Below are 21,449 nucleotides of genomic sequence, written 5' to 3'. Positions count from 1 at the left end.
CTTACAATTCAGAAGGGTCGGCTAGTTGGAGACTATCTTCGTAGCAGTGAACAGATAAAAACAGTTGCTGATATTGTCTACAAAGCAAAACATGATAGAAATAATGTTATGGCTAACCTAGCTAGTCTATCTAACACCACAAATGAAAATTGGATGATTGAGTTGAAGTTAAAATACAACGAGAGTAGAATGCTTGAAGAGAAAGACCATCACTAATTAATGACGGTTTTTGTAGTGACCTGAAGAATAATAGCATTTTAATAATAATAAGAGAGAGAGAAAATAGAAACAGAAACAGAAGAAGGCCGTAGACTTCGTCGACGATATTGCATTTTGGAGAATAAAATAAATTCAAGAAATTACAAGGACTCGTTGACGAATACAGGGCTTCGTTGACGAGTGGCTAAGAAATTTCGTCGACGAATACAGGGCTTCGTAGACGAGAAAATACCGAGAGAGATTCCTGGCTGCTCTGAATTTCGTCGACGAATACAGGGTTTCATCGAAGAATTTTATGAAAGACTCGTCGACGAGGTGACGTGTCTCGTCGACGAATCTGGCAGTATAAAAGGAGGAAAACTGGGATATTTGTCATTTCTCGCGCCGCTCTCTCTCTCTCTCTCTCTCTCTCTCAACGTTTCCCTCTCCCTTCTCTCTTCGATTCCGGCTCCACCAGTCGCTAGATCGACGATCCGAAGCTACCACGACACTCTTGGCGGAGTTCTCTGCAAATCTGTCGGAGCGGATCGTTGGGAAAACAGAGTTGGATTTCTTCCCAAATTTAGGGTAAGGTCTTTTAGTTCCTTTTTGGCCTTATGGCAATTATAGGAAATAATGTAGGCGGAGAAATACTGATATTATGTTCTGGCATATATTGTTTTTAGGGTGTTTTGTAGGAAGCCCTGCGGGAGTTAGGCTAGTATTCCATAGGGGCTTTCCAGTAGTCAGGTAAGGGAAATATGTTATGCTAGGTATTTCTTAAAATACTATACAACTTATTTAATTATGAAAATTATGTATTTATGTATGGTGTGGCTTGTGAATATGAATATGATACAGGTATATGTTTTTACGAATGCTAGTTTCATGATTTTACGAATTTCAGTATTATGATTATGCAAATTTCAATACCATGATTTTATGGATTTTAGTACCATGATTATATGAATCTTAGTACCATGATTACATGAATATCAGTATTACAATTATGCAGTTTCAGTGTTATGATTATTCAGTTTTCAGTATTACGACATATGAGTTATAGTACAGTTATGCAACATCATGGTTATTACAAATACTTCAGAATCATGGTAAATCAGATAGATATGTATAGAAAAGTATTATATGTTATCAGACCCTGTTGGACTTGCAGCTACAGAGCACGGTACCGTTGCTACAGATATTATGTTACTTTATGAGTGTAACCACCTATTCAAATAATACGTGGTAATTTCGACCACCTAGGCCTTTGAAGAGGTTAGGCTCCCCATCCAGATATGGGTTGAGGTGGGCAGGTCGACTGACGGAGTTCAATGATTTATTTCTGGTTGGCCAGTCAGGGTAAATCCAGCCTACGGGTCGCACAAACTTGTCATGAGGGGGCATGTCATGACACAAATAGCCATAGGGAACAGTTTCAGTTACTATTACATACGTACGGATTTACAGAAACAGGGACTCTACTTATGTACACTAAAAGTATTTTGAATTATAACCTATAATACTGCTATGTTAAGCAACATGGAAAGGGGTGGTGTATTTTATTATTTACACTGTACTTTTGCCAGTTATTTATGTTTATATGAAAACAGATTTCATGATATATATATATATATATATATATATATATATATATATATATATATAGTAGCTCATTTGCCACACACCAGTAATAGCATATTTCTTCTTACTGAGCGTTGACTCATCCCAGTGTTGAAATATTTTTCAGGTGATCCAGGTAAGCGAGCAGACTAGCCTCGCAAATAGGGGGGCTTCAGTAGTGCCCTGTCAGAGAGTGAGTATCATTTTTGGGAGCGTTTTTGTATAACCCTCACCAGTGGAGGTTATTTTGGGAACTGTGATATATGTGTATATTTTGGGAAAACATGTAGCACTCTGGTATTGTATGATATGGATATGTTTATTCAGTTTATGCTTTTCGTTGCTTAGGTTTATGGATGGATTTGTCCCAGCATGGTATTAGAGCATGTAAAATATTAGTGTAAAAAAAAAAAAAACCCCCCAGTTTATTAAGCAGGTTGTTACAGTTTTTCTAATTACTTGGGCAGTGTGCTTCAAATGCAATGACTAAAAACCATTTGCAAAGATTGATTGACAGAGACTTCTAATGGATCGAGCAACAAAAATTGCCATGAAGTGCAATCAGTGAATGCAAACATAAAAAATGACATTGCCTTGGTAGAATACGTGGAAGCTGACCTAGCTGATGAGTCAAACCATACACAACCCTATTTATCGAACCAGCACCCATCTTTAGCTCAAACTGCAAAGCAGAATGATCCTTATATATATGTCTGGTCATGGACTATGATTGTTCTTAACATATATAGTGGACGAAAAAATGGTAGAGCTGTCATTGATAGTGAATATTTGTTGAAAAGATTCTCTTAATTTATGCATGGGTGGGTTGCTCTTGAAGCTGCTCACAATTCAGCAAGACCACTAGGAGACTATCTTTGTAGCAATGGATAGATAAAAACAGTTGTTGATATTATCCAGAAAGTAAAACAAGATAGGAATAATGTTGTGGCTAACCTAACTAGTGTTCTTGACACCACAATGGATGAGTTGAAGATAAAATACAACAAGAAGAGCATGTCCTTAATTAAGTAGAATGCTTGAAGAGAAAGACCATCACTAATAGTTTATATATTAGTGATGGTTTTTTTTAACCGTTACTAATAATGCATTTGTTGACAGAGAAAAAGGTCAAAAGGTTACCAAGTACAGAGGACTCGTCTCTACGCAGTCTCACCGAGAAGAAATTATCCTCTTGACCTTTATAAGTCGATTCAAGATCTCCAAAGGGTCGGGGTGCGCACCATTAATCATGTTGGTATGATTTGGTAAGAATATAAAAGGTTTCTAATTTCAATTGCTTAGTATTGTTCTTACCCCCTGGCCCTTTGCCTCAATTATACTTTTATTTTTTTTCTCAAGGAATTATTGATAGCATTTAAGAGATCAACTAGGCACAAACCTCACAGAATATTAATATTCTATAGGTGAATTTACTTATGGCATGTTTCTTGATATTTTTTTAGAAGTTAGACGGTATTTTACCATGGCTAATAGTATTTTCTTTATTAAAAAAACACATAAACAATTTATTTAACTATTAGTGACGGTTTTCATAACCGTCACTAATAGTCCATTATTAGTGATGGTTATGAAAACCGTCACTAATAGTGTTTTCTTTATTAAAAAATATATAAATAATCTACTTAACTATTAGTGATGGTTTATTAGAATATTAGTGACGGTCTAAAACCGTCACTAATACTCTAAAATATTAAAACCCTAGCCCGCACAGATTTCCCCCATTTTTTCCTTCATTCTCTCCTCCTCCCTGTGCGCATCATCTCCAGCCACCTTCCGCTGTTCTTTCCTCCTCCCCCTGCCGCCGCCACTTACATGAGCTACTCCGGCCGCTGCCATCACTACTGCTGCCGTCAAGCTTCCCTGTTCTCAGGTTCTTCTTCTTCTTCTTCTTCTTCTTCTTATGGAAATGGTTGTGCGCGTGTGTGAGTGTGTGTGTGTGTGTGTGTGTGTGTGTGTGTGTTCGTGTGTGTGTGTGCGTGCGTGCGTGTGTGTGTGTGTATGCATGTGTGTGTGTGTGTGTGTGTGTGTGTGTGTGTGTGTGTGACGGTGTCTGTGTCTGTGTCTGTGTGTGTGATATGAAAATTGATAATGATATTGATGTAGAGGTTCGAGCCTTTAAACCAGCAGGAGCCCTTCATCGTCGAGGTTCGAGCCTTCATGAGTCATCAGGTTACTTCGATTTTCAAACTAGTAAGTCGCCTCGTCTTCTTCTTCTTCTTCAGTTCCTACTACTTCTTTTTATAATATTAACTAGCATTAAACAATTAAGTTAATATTATGTAATGTCTAATTGATGCGGTAGTTTAATTCAGGTTTATACTTTATAATTAATTTATACCATTTTTTACTGAATTTTGCTGTTGTTCTAGCATTTGTTTGTCAATGCAGGGTACGACCACCTGCATTTTGAATATATTCATCCTTTGGTTTTCTTGTTCTCTTCTAAAATTTTTTTGTTTGATGATCATTTAGCTTTGTTCGCTATCAATGTTTTGATATTGTTTCATAATGAAATGTATGCCCATCAATTTTTTTTAATAGATACATGCTTGTTCTCCAATAGTTGAATTGTTTCATTCTTAATGGTTTTTTGAATGGAGCCTATGCCTCATTTAGCTTTATTCACGGGGAATATATATAAGTTTCATTCATCCCACAGTTAAAAGCAAGATCATGTGGAATATACAAATATGGACGTTTGGTTTTTTTTTTTTTTTTTAAATGTTCAGATTAAAATTTTAGCTAAATTTGCATGAACTAATCAAATATTGTACTACTAGATGGGCCTTACACTTTTTTTAACATTTGAAAGATTCTTCTCTTAATTTTTTTCTCAGATTCACTTCCAATATGATTGGGAGAGTACACATCAGTTGAAATGATAAAAGTAGAAATCTCACTACATCTTTGTAGGGAACTTTAATGTAATGTTGGGTGTGCAAAAATAAAATTCATCATTCAGTTTGTATACCAAAACTATTATCTCGAATTTGACTTAATTTGTTGTTTGGGTTGCAACTTCTAAATAGTTTAGTATTAATTACTGATCATTGCCCGTAATTAGCATATGCTAAAGTTGTAGGAATTTTAATAGACCAAGTTGAGGAGAGGAATTTTGACTCTCATCACTATTATATAACGTAGTTGTGGTGTTAAAAGTGCATATTCAAGAATGAATTCATCTTATTACTTATATGGAAATAAGTTTGAGAATTCAATTCCAGCTTCAATACTTGAGGAGTATTTATTTTATGAGGAATTCTAGAGTTTGCGAACTGAGTCCATTGAGGGAGCAAAATAATTAAATGAGAATGAAATTATCTATACTACGGTTGAGAGTATGAATTTTGAATTTTGAATTTGAATTTGAGAAAATTTTGTTAAGATATCTTTCAAACATAGAGTTAAAAGTTCATTCTAATGAAATATATAGAAATATTTTCAGAATGAATAAAATATTAATTTTAATACCAATGTATTATGTTATTCTCCACTCATCCTACTCATACAAGTGTTAATATATGGTTGAAAATCACAAATTACTTAGGCATTTTGATAAATCTCACTTCTTTTTCTCCAATTCTAGACTATTTATCTCATGAGAACGATACTTACATATAGCAATTGCAATACAACTTTTGATTTTTTTTTTTTTTTTTTAAAGTAGAGAACTAGAAACTCGTAACTAGCCTTGATTCAGGCTGGTTCAAGTCAATATTTACCAAGTTAGTCAAGTAAATGTCGATTCATGTCATTTTCTAGTTTTAAGGATATGATCAAATTGGTCAATTAATTCTAAGTTTGGGTTTAGTCTTTCTTCCTTAGATCCTGAGAACCACTGGTGCGCAGAGCACGTCGAGATGGTGGAAACTGAGAAGTAAACGTTAAAATAGCATATGGTTGATATGCAAGCCTAGAGAGCAAAGATGGAACAACTGGTGCACGGAGCACGTCGAGATGATGCGGGTGGCTCCTCCTCTTATTATAATGGATGTAAATGGTAATAACGCAGTAAAAACCAGCGTAGGGTTATAGGGAAATAGGATAACTTTGACATGGTCCAAAAGTGAAGACTTTGATAACTACTAGTATTGCAAACATTTGCACACTCCAATCTTGTGCACAAACACATTGTTTTGAATCTGAACCACAAGTATGGTGATTTTTATCTTTTCCATTGCATTTAGGAAAGAGTTTAAAATTGAAAGAGTCTGCACACAAGATTAGAGTGTGCAAATGTTTGCAATACTAATAGCTATCAAAGTCCCAACTTTTGGACCATGTCCAAGTCATCCTATTTCCGTAGGACCTAACCGTTGCTTTGTACTGTATCATTATCATTTACATGCATTCTTCTTCTTCTTGACGATCACCAGAGCATATGCCAAACACGACAGTCAGATGTGGCTTTGGACTTTTCCTGTATTTTTTGTTATCTGAACTGAATTAATTTTTGTATTTTAATTTGAATTTGTACTTGAATTTTGAACAATTTGTATTTTAATTTTGAATAATTTATGAATGTTTTAGCAATTCTAGTTTAATTTTATGTATGCTACAATGTAATTACATGTTTTCACAAGAAATTAATGAATGAAATTAAAAAATTATTTATTTTAAAGTATTAGTGACGGTTTGAAAACCATCACTAATAACACCACAACAAAGTATTAGTCAAGGCTCAATGTTGGTGATTTTATTAAACTTCCTAAAGTTGCACAAGAAAATCTTGTAAAGGTCCTTAAAAGTATGGAGGACATCAACTCTTGAAATGCCTTCAAATATTCAAGAAAGGGAAGACGATGCCCTTTGTTGGTCCGTAATTTCCTTCCCATATGAAAATCTTTTTTATTGGGTTCAAAACCTCATAATCGACCACTTTTTAGTTTCCGATTATATTCAAGAACAAAAAGTTAATCCTCTTTTTTATTGGGTTCAAAACCTCATAATCGACCACTTTTTAGTTTCCGATTATATTTAAGAACAAAAAGTTAATCCTGATGGTGAATCTACAATCAATATCATGCCAAAAGTAATTATGAAAGAACTTGGAATCACAATGGATGATTTATCCCAAAGTCTCTTAGTAATCCAAGGATTTAATCAAGGTGGTCAGCGTGCAATTGGTATGATTTCTCTTAAAGTTATTACAGGTAACCTGAAGACAGATGTCATGTTCCATGTCATGCCAAAACAACTTACAAGGTATTGCTAGGAAGGCCATGGATTCATGAAAATGGCATTGTGTCTTCAACTCTTCATCAATGCTTTAAGTATTTCCAAGGAGTAGTGAGAAAAGTAGAAGCTAACGTCAAGCCCTTCTCAAAGGCAAAGGGTCATTTTGTTGATGCCAAGTTTTATCAAGAAGGCAAAGTAATAAAAGAGGTACTTCCTTCAAATATTCCTTCCATAAGCAATGTGAAACAAGGGGCAAAGCACATTGAGCCTTTCAAACCAAAATGCAATGAGATTAAGAGTACTTCAATACTAATGGTGAACAGTACTAAACTACCTACTCATTCATTACAAAGAGAAGAAGATAAATCTTTACAGTCTTCCAGTTCTCCTCCAATTTTGTTACTAAGGGTGTATAAAAATTACTGAAAAATCAAAAATTAGACTGAAACTAGGCTGAAATCACAAGCGATTTGATTTTTCAATATTCAATTTTGGTTTCGATTTTAGAAAGTATAAATTTTTTGTTTTAGTTTCGATTTCGATTTTGGTTTTCAAAGTATAACCGAACCAAAAAATCAATTTTAATTTAAACTATAAGTATAAATGAATATGATTATTTAATTATGATTGGTCCATATAAAAAGTTAATCCAAATTACTTAATTATGGTTAATTGATATGTAATTTGCATTATGATGGTTTGTGGGAGCTACTAAGCTAGTAGAAATTAGGAAAAAAAAAAAAAAAAAGATCCAACAAGGCCAACATTCTCAGCTGTCTAAATTATTTAACAGGTTTAATTTTGTTAAAATTATAAAACATTATAAAATATCAAAATGCCTAATAGATTCTCGACAACCCTTATGAAAAATAATTGTTGAATATTTAAAAAATCGGTTAAAAATCGAAAAAAACAAAGCATAACTAAACTGCTAAATGTTCGGTTCTCCATGGGATAATAAATTTGGTTCGGTTTCGATTTTGATTTCGATTCGGGCATTCCAAAAACTGCAAGGTTCGGTTCAATTTTTGGTTTGGCACATAACTGAACTGATTACACCCCAATTTGTTATATTACATTGTTTTGACACAAGAAAGGGGAATCGTCAATTGCAGAGTGTTCTTAAGTTTTAAGTAGGCAAGGAGACTTGCTCTCAATTACTGAAGTCACGGGACGTTGAAAAACTCGAAGAAGGAGGTCACACCTTTGACAAAATTGTCCAACTCAATTGTTAGGAAACTTTTATAAAGTTTATGCCTCCATCTCAAGCTTTTTCGGAATGTGACAATCTTCCAAGCCAACAAACAAAAGAAAGATTTGATCTAAAAGCTTATAAAATTTTGGTAAAATCAGGGTTTAACTTTGGAAGTCATAATCCATTAGGAAAGTTAATGGATAGAATATCCATGGTTTGAGCAAAACACAAAAGAAATTACGACAACAATTATTTGATATAATTCAAAACCATCAATTTAAATATCAGTTAAAAAGAAGGCTAAGGTGGTGAATTCGCCGCATATAACAGTAGAGATCACGAACAAGCCTGAGCAAGAACTTCCTTAGCCAACTCCTCGTATTTCAATGTTTGTGTTGGCCTAATAAGGCTTATGAATTGTATTTTGATGATAACAAATAAAGGAAACTTAACATGTTTTGGTTAAATGATGATGTTTCAGGAAATCAAGCGTATGAATTCAAAAACACAGCGCTCACAAGCCTTATTGAAAGAAAAAGCTTATACTTAAGGAAAATAAAATGAAAGCTTAAAAAATATTGAAGCTTGGATTCAAAGATAGATAAATTTGATGGAGCTCAAAGTATGTAGAAGCTTGAAGTCAAAATGGACTCAAGGAAAGACAAACATGAAGACTTAGAGTGTTTAGAATATTTTAAGTTTAAGAAAGTCTCATGTGAGTACTTCAGAATTAAATTTCAATATGGATGCGTTGAAGCTCTTAGGATTTAATCATTAACTTAGAGACCAAAAGTTTGAAAACCCCGAAAAATATTTTTCAAAGTCTCAAAGTAATATGGAAAGTATAAAAATTAACAAGAGTTTTTGGAAACAAACGAAAACAAACATATGAGTTCTAACTGTTTAGGCGACTGGCCTTGACTGGTCAGGCGACTAACTTTTCTATGCTGAATAAATTTGGGAAACAGAAAAGGTTCGGTCAACTGACCTTGTAAGTTCAGGCGACTAACCTCATTCTGACATTGAAATTGTGCTAAATTTTAAAAGTTCAGGCGACTAACCCTAAAGTTCAGTCGACTGACCCTTTGAGAAATTCAAATTTAAAAAGCAACTGGAAGTTTTCAAAAATAAGTTTTTCAAATCTAAACATTATGAAAACATGGAAAACACTCCAAGTCACTTATGGAACATGAAAATCACTTTTTGAACTTTATATATATTCCCTAATCCTAATGATTTTTACAACAACTACTTACAATCAAGTATTCAATGTTTCTAATTCTCATACTCTTCAAAAGCTCTCTTGCTCACACATCGTTGTTGAAGTAATACTAATTTTCTGCTGATACAACCACTCAGTTCTTGTGCTCTTACTGAATTCCTTCAATCAAAAGAAGAATCCAGTGATAAATCTCTTGAGCTTCAAATTCATTCTTTATTGATATTTAATTTGAAGTATATTAGTGCTCTAACTTGTACTAATCAACTCTATTGTGAAAGTATCTTTGTACACAAGAATTTGTTCTTGTTTTTGTTATTGTTTTTTGACGGTTTAGGTTGCTGAATCGTTGTACCAAGCGTGGGGTATCGCTTTGAGAGGAGGGCTCTATCCCATTTGAAGGAATGTAAACGGTTTGCTCCGCCCGGTTAAAGGAGTGGTATAGTGCAATCATTGGGTAGTGTACCTAAGGCGAGGACGTAGGCGGGTATAGCCAAACCTCGTAAAAATCTTGGTGTCACTCTCTTCCCTATTCTCTTAAATTTCAGCACATATATGTTGCATGGATGTTTATTTAAATTGCTGGAAATAACTTTGTAATTGGGAATTGCGGAAAACTCAAAAGAGGAGTACGTTGATTGAATCTTGCGAAAACCTTATAAGGGAGTACGTCTATTAAACAGGTCTTTCATTAGCTACAAATCAACATCAAAAGATTGAATCTTGGAAACTTGCTAAAATAGTTATAGCAATTCACATTGTGAAGCATTATCTTGATTGATTGAATCATTCTATTAGTTTTTGGTTTAAATTGTGTCTTGGTTGAATTTGAGGTTGAAAATCAAACCATACATGTATGTTTGCTAAATTCAAAAATTAGTTGAGAAAGAATTTATAAAAAGAGTTTAAAACAAATTTTTAAATCCCAATTCACCCCCCTCTTGAGAGTACACCTTACTTTTCAATTGGTATCAGAGCGGGGTTATAGCAAATCTTAAATTAGAAGCTATATAAAGATCTCTATGGCACACTTAGGCATATCTCCCATTACCGAGGATCAATCCTCAACTAGACCTCCTATCTTTTGTGGTATTAACTACACCTTTTGGAAACAAAGAATGAGAATTTACTTGCAAACTATGGATTGGAAAGCATGGAAAGTTGTCACACAAGGTGACCTTATCTCCACTAAAATTGTAGAAGGTAAAGAAATACCCAAAGAGGAAAAAAAGATGACCGATAATGACCATAAGATGTTGCAAATAAATTTAAGTGCTATGAATGCATTATATTGTGCTCTTAATGTAAATGAATTCAATAGGGTCATGACATATAAATTAGCCAAAGAAATATGAGAAAAATTAGAGGTAACTTATGAAGGAACAATTGATGTTAAAGATAGTAGAATTGACATGCTCACAAGTGAGTATGAGGCTTTTAGGATGAACCCGGATGCTATTACTAATATGTACACTAGGTTCACCCATATAATAAACTCCTTCAATGTTTTAGGGAAAAACTACTCAATCTATGAGATGATTCGAAAAATTCTTAGAGGACTTCCTCCAATATGGGAACGTAAGGCCACTGCTATAACAGAAGGAAGAAACTTGAAAAATACTTCCTTAAACGAATTAATTGGATCTCTTTTCACTTATGAGATGGCTATGAATGAAAGGAATACTAAAAATAACAAACAAAAGAAATCAATAGCCTTTAAAGCTGCAAAAGAAAACTCTAGTGAAGAAGAAGATGAAAACGAATTAGACGATGATGAAATAGTATTACTCACTAGGAGAGTTGAAAAGTTCTTTAAGCGAAATAAGAAATTGGCTAGAAAATTCAGAGACTCAAAATCTAAAAAAGGAGAAATAAGTAAGAAAGAAACTAAGAATGAACCTCCTACTTGTTATAATAGCAAAAAAAGTTGGGCATCTTAAACCTGATTGTTCACGGCTCAAGAAAGACAAAAAGAAGAAGAAGAAGAAGAAGAAGAAGAAGAAGAATGCTATGAAAACTACTACATGGGATGGCACAAGTTCAAGTGAATCGGAGAACGAATCAAGTGAACAAGAAGTAGCGAACATCTGCTTCATGGCAAAAAATGTTGAGGTAAATTACTATTCTAGCTCATCTAAAGAATCAAGTGATGAATCATGTAGTGACTCATGTGAAAGTACGTCATCATATAAAAAAATTTAGGTTCAATTGTTTGCATTACATAATAGGTTTATAAAAGTAACAAAAAGAAACAAAGCTTTAAAAGAACAAAATGAAACACTCAAAAATCAACTAGAAACTTCAAAATCAGTTGAAAAAGAAAAGAAATCATACATTGATGAACTCATGAAGAAAATCAACAAGATGTCTTAAGAGTTGGTAAAACTTCAAGTAAATGGTGAAAGCAAGAAAGAGTTAGAAATAAAAGACCTTAAAAGTAAAATTGAGGATAAGGATAAAATCATCTACAATTTTACAAAAGAAAAAGAGAACTTTGAAAAGTTGATTGGAACCCAAAGAATGTCATTAGACAAAGAAGGAATTAGATATAATGGAAGTGAGAACAAAAGGAAAAAGAATCTATATATGGGATACTGTGTAACGGAATCAAAGTATTATGCAAACACATCTTTCACAAATATCTATGAACACACTACGTGCTTCTTGTGTTAAAAAAAGGGACACGTAAATTTTGAATGTCCATTTAAAAAAAAAAATATTAAAGTCAATAAAGTATGGAAAGTCAAAGAAAATAAACATGAAATAAAAAGACCTAAAAAGGTTTGGGTACCTAAAAATAACATATTGAATCCTTCTTGTAAGTTTGCTTTAGGACAACCCCATCAAAAGACAAATGGTACTTGACAGCAGGTGTTCAAGGCACATGACCGGAGATAAATCCAAATTTACCACACTAATGCAAAAAGATTGTGGATACATCATGTTCGGTGATAATGCTAAAAGTAAAATCATTAGAATTGGAAAAATAGGTAAAGAAGCTTCTTACCATTGATGATGTTTTGTTGGTAGATGGATTGAAACATAATCTTTTAAGTATAAGTCAATTAAGTGATAAAGGATTTGACATAATTTTCAAACAAAATAAATGCATTGTTGAAAATATAGAAAAACATAATGTTTTGTTCACCGCTAAAAGAATTGATAACGCGTATTGCATAAATTTTGAAGATCTAAAATCTCAATATATCACATGCTTAGCAGCCATGAATGAAGCAAGTTGGCTATGGCATAGAAGACTAGGAAACACTAGTATAGACTTACTATCAAAATTAGTTAAAAGAACTTAGTTAGAGGAATACCAAGCACAAAGTTTGTAAAGGATAAAATATGTGATGTTTGTCAACTAGAAAAGCAAACTAAGTCCAGCTTTAAGAAGAAGAAATATATTTCCACTAGCAGACCCTTAGAGCTTATGCACTTAGATTTATTTGGCCCTACTAGAACACAAAGTCTAGAAGGAAAGCAATATGTTTTCGTCATCGTTGATAACTACTCCAACTTTACTTGGGTACTATTCTTAGCCTCCAAAGATGAAGCTTACAATATGTTGATAAACTTGTCTAAAATACTTCAAAATGAAAAAGGATATGGTGTTTTAAATATTAGGAGTGATCAAGAAAGAGAACTCAATAATAAAGATGTTGATAAATTTTGCAATGAACATGGAATAAAACACAATTTTTCAACACCTAAAACTCCACAACAAAATGGAGTTGTTGAAAGAAAGAATAGATCCCTTCAAGAAATGGCTAGGACTATGTTAAATGAACACAAATTACCTAAGTACTTTTGGACTGAAGTGGTTAATACCGTATGCTATGTAGTGAATAGAGTTTCCATAAGATCGACCTTAAATAAAATCCCCTATGAACTATGGAAAGGAAGAAGACCTAACATAGCTTACTTTCATGTATTTGGATGCAAGTGCTTTGTACTAAATGATAAAGATAACTTAAGGAAATTTGATTCAAAATCATATGAATGAATCTTTTTAGGGTATGCATTGAATAGCAAAGCATTTAGAATCTATAATAAAAAAACAGTCACAATTATAGAGTCAATTTATGTAACCTTTGATGAAGTAAATCCATATACACAAGTAATGGATATTGAAGAAGTTAAAACTAATCCTATACAAAAACTAGAAGACTTAGAAATCACAGAAGTGAAAGAAGAGAAAAATGAAGTAACTCCAAATAATGATTCTACTAAAAATTCTAATTTACTTAAAAAATGGAAATTTGTAAGAAATCATCCAAAAGATCAAATCATAGAAGAACCATCACGAGGAATATCAACTAGATCCTCATTGAAAAACCTATGCAATCATTATGCATTTCTACCCCAAGAAAAACCTAAGAACATTGAAGAAGCATTAAGTGATGATTCATGGATAATAGCAATGCAAGAAGAATTAAATCAGTTTGAAAGAAATAAAGTACTTCCATAAGTCTTGATAAGGATGAAAAAGGAAAACCAGTTGACATGAAATACTATCGAGGTAGGATAGGTAGTCTACTATACTTTACAGCTAGTAGACCAGATATAATGTTTAGTGTATGCATGTGTGCCCGATTTTAATCAGCTCCTAAGGAATCTCATCAGATTGCGGTAAAGAGACTCCTAAGATATTTGATAGGCACTATTGACCTAGGACTATGGTATCCTAAGGACACTAGATTTGAGATAACTAGTTATTGGCATGCAGATTATACGGGATGTAAAATTGATAAAAAAAAAAAAAACACAAGTGGAACTTCTTATTTTCTAGGACGATCTCTTGTGTCTTGGTTCTCCAAGAAACAAAATTTCGTAGGCTTATCAATTGTTGAAGCTGAGTATGTAGCAGCAGGTAGCTGTTGTGCTCAAACACTCTATATGAAGCAACAATTAAAAGACTTTAATTTAGAGTACTCATTTATACCTATAAAGTGTGATGATACAAGTGCTATAAATATTTCAAAAAATTCTATATCACACTCAAGGACCAAGCATACTGACATAAGAAATCATTTTCTAAGAGATCGTGTACAAAAAGAGGATATTATACTTGAATTTGTGAATACAAGTGACCAATGGGTGGATATTTTTACCAAACCTCTACCAAAAGATAGATTTGTATCAATTAGAAGAGAACTTGGTTTATTACATAATAAAGAAGTTGCTTAGAAAATAAAAATTGGATGGGTTGTCAAGAAAATTGAAAAATAAGTAAGTTCAGGTGACTAACTTCTGAGCTCAGTCGACTCACATGCTACTGTCGGAGGATAATTAAAATACGCTAAATGTTCAGGCAACTGAACTCAACTTCAGTCGACTGAACTAACGGGTTTTTTAAATACTGGCAGTGCGCGAACCCTAACTTTTCAGTTCCTCAATCAACTAAACAAGTCTCTTCACTCACTCGAACTCACCTTTCTTTGATCTCAAGCATTTCTACATCCAAAAATCACCGATTAAATCAAGGATTTCATCTTCCCATCTCAAAAATTTTAGGGTTTTCACCGTTTATCTTGAAATCAAAATGCCAAGAACTAAGCAAACGGCAAATCGAGGATCTTCTTCAGGAAAGGAAGATGACAACATTGAAAGATGGCTCGTTTCTCCTCACGCCATGCGACGATATAAGGTTCACCTTCGTTTCACAGATCCGATCTTTGGTAAAATTATGGATACTACGTTCTTCGAATCTGACTTTCCTAACATCCTACCAACCTTTAGGAAACTAGGATGGCATAATTTTGTCGCATATCAAGCCAAAGGACTTTATTCAAATTTGGTGAAAATTGTCTACGCAAATTTAGCCCAAAATGATTCTGTAATCACTTCTGAGATTAAAGGAAAATCCAATCGCCTAACTCCATAAACCTTGGCCCCCATTCTCCATGTCCAACAAGGAGAATTTAAGCGTCCTAATTTTGGGAAAAATTGAATTATGGAGCAAGGATTCACTCCTGAGGAATTCTTACCTTTGATTATGACTGAAGCTCCTATTTATTTTGGAAATCCACCACTATACAAGCAACAGACCCTCCAGGCACAGATTCTCCAGAAGATAATCACATATAATATATTGCCTCAAGCTGGTTCTCATGACCACATATCCTACTTGAATCGCTTTGTCATGTGGTGTTTGTTGAAAGGAAAGAAGCTTGACCTCTGAAGCTTAGTACTTAAGTGGATGCTCTCGAGATTGGAAACTCGCCGAGTAACCCAACTTTATGGTGGAATACTAAACCTCCTCTTTGCTCGCCTTGATATAACCTCACCCACTGATTTGTTTATCAAACGTACCCATTATGATCTTTTCACCTCCACAACACTAAAACAAATAGGGTATGAGAAATACGAGCAAGGTTGGTTTCATAGAGGTGGTAGATGTCCAATGCAAGCTCCTGCACCAGCTCCACCTTAGGAACAACAACCAGCACCTCTGCTAGATGCACCAACATGGTTTACTACATATCACCAACAGTTCATGGAATTTAGTACTGAAATGTGTGCTAATTACAGCAATCTTTGTTCGCTTTGGTGTATTCCCAAGAGGGAAGTGAATTAGGTATTTAAAAATTCTTCCTAGATTCAACTAATCTGACAACAGTAATACTCAACCTAAAGTCTGTCTATATACACATTAACTCAAATGCGCAGATAAATGTAAAATGCGAAAATTAAATCATACGCAACATTCACAAAATAACATACATGTGCAAAAATGAAAATTGCGGAAATGTAAAGTGCACACACGATATGTTATCGAGGTTTGGCCAATTGTGCCTACGTCCCCACCTCTAGATCGCAAGCCCGAGGATTCCACTAATGCTCACTTAACGGGTCGAGCGGCACCGGTTACAGTCAGGTCAATTCACGGGACTGACCTCAACCTACAACCGCAACTTACCAGGATGGTGCACCTAACTTTCCTAACCGAGTCTAAGCCAATCCATGACTATTCCACAGGGTTTATCTCTCTCTTCAGGTCCACGCCTAGAATACAACCAATACAGTACAAAACAAACTGGGTACAGTGATTGTGCTTCTTAATCAAGCAAATATGTATCAATTACAATCAATCAATGCACATCAAACATGTAAGAACAATAAGTTCAGTGGTGTTTATGTGCAATCAACACTCAGTATAGTGATAATCTCAAATATGCACAAGAGTATTCAAACAAACTAATCTTTGAAAGCAAAGTATATCAAATCTTAATATCATATTAGTGTTTAAAAGATGCTAGCAATAATATTCAAATGAACTCAAAAATATTTTCTCAAATGTATCAAGTACAAGAGTTGTTTGAAATCGAGTTTTGTAAAATATTTTGCACACACAAAAATTGCTTAAGGAATCTTATAATATCAATGCAAAGACCCTAAAGCAAATGAAATTTTCCACACAAGATTTATTTATTCAAATCAATGGGAAGAACTCTAACCAAACTGTCAACCCAAAAATCATGCAATATAAATTTCAAATGAGAGTATAGGGCTATTTAGAATGAAGCACAACTAATTTAAATTTTCTCTCTAGGCTTGAATAATCAAGGAATATGAAGCATAAGAGTATTTGGGAATATTATGGGCAAAATAGGATTTGGAAATTTGAGAAAGTTTTGGCTTAATCTTATTTGCTAATCCGCCTTAATTTTGACAAATGAAAGCATATATATAGAGATGGGGCAAATCATGACCGTTGGGGACTCAAGGGTAATTTTAAAATTTATTTTAATTATGTTTAAGAAATTAACCCCCTTTTTACCCCAAATTACCTCGGTTAAAAATTTGCCAACCCGAGAGTTTCAGGTGGCTGAACCACGATTCAGTTGCCCGAACAAAAATAATGAAAAAAGTTAGTTTTTGAAGTTTGGTCGCCTGAGTATGGGTTCGGTTTACTGAACCAAGGCGATTCCCCCTATGTCCGAGATTCAAGTGCCCGGTCCTAAGTAGGGTCTGCCAAATCCATGTGTTCAGTAGCCCGAGGCAATTTTGAACGTGACGTTCGGGTTGCCGAGTTGGTGGGAAAAGTTAAATACAAGGTTCGGTTGCCCGTGGACGGTACGTTCAAAATGGTTCTGTTAACCTTTTATATGTTTTAATGATATTAACCAATTTGTTGTTCTTAGCATTTTTCATCCTTGCAGATCTTATCTAGTATAGGTACAAAGTGTCGGATACACAAAGGTACGAAATCAGAAACAAAGATCGGATTGAGTAGACATCAAATAGGAAAGATCAGAAGGATGCTAACTCGAAAGCACCAAAGCACATCCTGAAGTTTTTATTGTGTATAAATTAATTGTAATAAAGTTTGTGTAAGTGAGTGTGTATTGTAACCTTTTAGTGTGTGTCTTGCATGATTTCTGAGTAAGAATTGAGTCATTGCATAAGCATACTAGGACACATAAGCACATAGGATCTGCACAAAAGTAACAAACTCACAATTCATAGTTTTCTAAGTTAAAACAGGAGTTTGTCAAATGAATCCTAAAACTCAAATATGTTTTCAAATGGACAAGTTTTTAACATCCTAATTTTAAGAACATTTTTATACTTAATCTCAATTGTGTTAAAATAAGTTTTATGTCCTAAAGATTCAAAGAAAGTTAAGAATATTTATAAAAGGACATACTAAGCATACAAGATATCAAATTGGGTTTTCAAACATGTTTTATTAATTAAGATATCTTATATTCAAAAGGAAACTCATTTGGACAAGTTTTAATCTTCATTAGACTTAATATATTTCATATACTTTTATCCAAGAATGTTTTGAGTCATTAAAACGCTTTTTGATAAGGAAAAACAAAGCAATCGTCACTATCATAGTGTAGCCTTGAGTCCTGAACATCTTTCGGTATTTGGGCATAACTTTTGCTAGAAAAGTCCAAATGGGACGATCTTGGTGCCCCTGAGAAGCTAAGACAAAATGTCACAACTTACATGTTGACGACTTTTTCTAATTCAGGGATCTCATCGACGAACACAAGGAATTCGTCGACGAGTTACAATATATAATTAGTCGACGAGTGCAGGGGCCTAATCGATGAGTCCAACAGGCATAATGACGCTAATGGGTGGAAAGCGGCTAATTTACCAAATAAAATATTTTTACTTCCCCCAATGGCTAGTTAACGGCTCCTTTGGCTCTTGGGCTATAAATACAAGCTATTAGACTTGTATAAACATGATTTTGAAGACTTTTGATCATTCTTAGTGAAAAATATCTTTTTACACCAAAACCTAAGCACCTAGCACTTTGCATTGATGTTCTTCATTCATAAGTACTCATTCTCTCTTACTCTTTAATTGTATTTGATTCACTACTTGAGAGATAGTGTGAGGTTTGCTTTGTATTTAATATTTGCTCATTTGAGGAGTATCATATTATATTTTTATCATCTTCTTGTCAGGTTCTTTGTGAACTGTTTGGTAAAGGTTCTTTGTGAACAGAAGAGGCTCTTGGTGAGCGGGTAGAGATTTGTTCCCAAGTTGTAAGGCTTCTTCGCCGATGAAGGAATCCGTATAGTGGAATCCTTGAATTGGTCCCAATGCGTGGATGTAGGCTTGGTGCCAAACCACGTAAAAATATCGGTGTTAATTTTCTCTCCTTATACTCTTTATTATTTGTCTTGTGTATGATTTAAATTTCATATATTGTGATATAATTGCTTGCATCTTGCCAAGTGTTTTATTTTGTAGAGAAAGTTTGTAATTCCACAAAAGAGTCCATTCACCCCCCCCCCCTCTGGACTATATACTCCAGGGCTGGGACATCTAACAGGTTCGGTCGCCCAAAACCCAAGTCAACAAGTTGACTCGTCAAGGGTTCGGTCTCCAGAGGTGTATTGAACACCTGGGGTTCGGTCGCCCGAAGCCTCACAATTTTTACCTATAAGTCCATTTTCACTTCAATTAATTTTCCTGATATTATAAGTGATTTTGGGGACATCTTATGTGCTTGTGCATGGACCTAAGGTCTTTTTGAGTTAGTCCCACAAACCTGGCATCGGTCAACCAGTCCTCCCTAAGATCATTTTATGGTCTTGAGCTTATAGTCCTACATACATGATATGCAGATTATTACAGAATTTTTGCATTATAATTACAAACACCGAATAAAGCATAATATAAATTACAATACAAGTAAACATTCAAGGTCTTCAGTCTTGGAGTCTTCATATGTCATCAAGTGAAATGCTCGTATGGACCTGCACACAAACTTAATAAACATTAAAATACCGGAGTATTTGTCATTATCAAAACCAGGTCTGACCTATAAGGTCAACAATCTTCAAGCAAACTATGTCTCTCTAGACTAAAGACTTAGCCGAATTAAGCAGCATATGACTGGTACTTCCTCTTCGTGTGGAAAAGCTCCTATGGAAGCAACGTCCCATAAAAGTGAGGAAGGAGATGAACAAGAAGAAGACGATACTGAGTCTGATGATGATGATGCTGGAGATGCTTGGATCTATTTTCAATTAAACATTTTGACTTTGTACTAAGAACAGCTGTGTGTACTACTTTGTGTATTTTGTTTTTCATGCTTGATGATTTTATTGCTCATCTCTTTGCAGCATGTTATATTTATGTTTTGTTTTGAACTTGTTGTTTATGCCATGATAAATGGTATTCTCTATTCTTATGTGCTCAATTCAATACTTTGTCTTAGTGTGTTTTATGCATTATCTCTTTTTTATTGATGTCAAAAGGGGGTGAACTCTTGAGCAAAACTGAGACAACAGCAAAACAGAGACACAACTAATATAACACTAAGAACACTAAGAGTTTTGATCCTTGACATTGATACTTGAAAAGAGTTTTGATACTTGAAATTGATACTTGAAAATTAACTTTTGATTGGATGAATGAAATATATTTTGTTGATACTTTTTGAAAAATGAACTTACATGAAATTTGAAACTGAATTTGATTCTATTTGATATACCATCATATGAAAAATTAATTTATTTTTCAAATATTGTTAAGAGTATGTTTATTGTAAGAGGGAGTCTTGTCAAGGTTCACTCATTTTTACTCCTTATTTGTCATCATCAAAAAGGAAAAGATTGTTGACCTAACAAGACTTATAAATTTTATTTTAATGATAAAAAATAAAAAAAATTTAATATGTTTTGATTAAGTGATGATGTCTTAGGAAATCAAGCATATGAATTCCAAAAACAGAGTGCTCACAAAGCCTTATTGAAAGCAAAAGCTTATACTTAAGGAAAATAAAATGAAAGCTTAAAGGATATTGAAGCTTGGATTCAAAGATAGATAGATTTCATGAAGTTCAAAGTATATTGAAACTTGAAGTCAAAATGGACTCAAGGAAAGACAAGCATGAAGACTTAAGAGTGCTTAGAATATTTTAAGTTTAAGAAAGTCTCATGTAAGAACTGTAGAATTAAATTTCAATATGGATGCATTAAAGCTCTGAGGATTTAATCATTGACTTAGAGATCAAAGTTTGAAAACCCCGGAAAATATTTTTCAAAGTCTCAAAGTAATATGGAAAGTATAAAAGTCAACAAAAGTTTTTGGAAACAAAAGAAAACAAACATATGAATTTTAACTGTTGAGGCAACTAACCTTTTTATGCTGAATAAATTTGGGAAACAGAACATGTTCAATCGACTGACCTCATCCTGACTTTGAAATTGTGCTGAATTTTAGAAGTTCAAATGCAATTCTTGTATTGTGTACTTTGATATTTACTTAGTAAAATTCTTGTGCCGATTGCTTCCGTGGATATAGGTTTTGCCAAACCACGTAAATCTTATTATTGTGCTTGTTATTTCTTGTTTACTAGTTGTAATTGAGTTACTTCTTGTGTTTTTATTCTGCTGTGCATCCTATATCTGATCATTATTACGACAGTAGATATGCAGATCGAATTCTTGAATCGGCAAATCCACTTCCAAGGAGTTCGAATCAGAGGAATTTTTTATTTTTCATAGTAAAAATCCACAAAAATTATACCCATTA

The sequence above is a fragment of the Malania oleifera genome, chromosome 4 (assembly GCF_029873635.1).
Source record: "Malania oleifera isolate guangnan ecotype guangnan chromosome 4, ASM2987363v1, whole genome shotgun sequence".
In the NCBI taxonomy this organism is placed as follows: Eukaryota; Viridiplantae; Streptophyta; class Magnoliopsida; order Santalales; family Ximeniaceae; genus Malania; species Malania oleifera.
Note: the sequence above shows the minus strand (reverse complement) of the source record.